The 476-nt window shown below is 61.1% G+C and overlaps 1 pseudogene; it reads left to right on the top strand.

Annotated features, from left to right (window-relative positions):
- Positions 1-476, top strand: part of LOC119594455 — a 5,581-nt pseudogene that overhangs the window by 2,690 nt on the left and 2,415 nt on the right.

Raw genomic sequence — 476 nt, 5'->3', positions numbered from 1 at the left:
AGGCAGGGGGAGGAGAAGAAGAGAGGCTCGAGACCCCCAAGTAGGCTCTGGCGGCAGTGCAGACCTCCCTTCGCTCTCGGAGTAAGCGCCTTTATATATTGCCGGAGACGGTTACGGCTCCGTGCGCAGAGCGAGCGCTCGCGCCCAACCCAACCCCCAATGGTGTTTTCAAGTGCCGGTGGTCCGGAGGCCAGTGCGTGTGCTTGGCAACAGGCGTACTCGTTCGCCGACGCCGGCGGTAGCCCGGGGAAGAGCTTTCTTCTCTTTTTTAGGCTGCTGGAGGCCCCCAAGTTCGTTCACTTTGAGTGGGGGGTCGTTGGCCGTACAGCCATACGTGAGATTGTGATCTGTTGGGAGCAATCCTCGCTGTTGCGATCGCCACCGGTTCGCCGTAGAGCACCGCGCAAATAAGCGCTTGGTGTCCCGTGCGCTACCGCCGGCCCTTGAAAAGGTGGATAGGGTAAACCCCCTCCGGT

The sequence above is a fragment of the Penaeus monodon genome, chromosome 33 (genome assembly GCF_015228065.2).
Source record: "Penaeus monodon isolate SGIC_2016 chromosome 33, NSTDA_Pmon_1, whole genome shotgun sequence".
NCBI classification, from domain to species: Eukaryota; Metazoa; Arthropoda; class Malacostraca; order Decapoda; family Penaeidae; genus Penaeus; species Penaeus monodon.
This window is presented reverse-complemented; position numbering and strand designations above follow the sequence as displayed.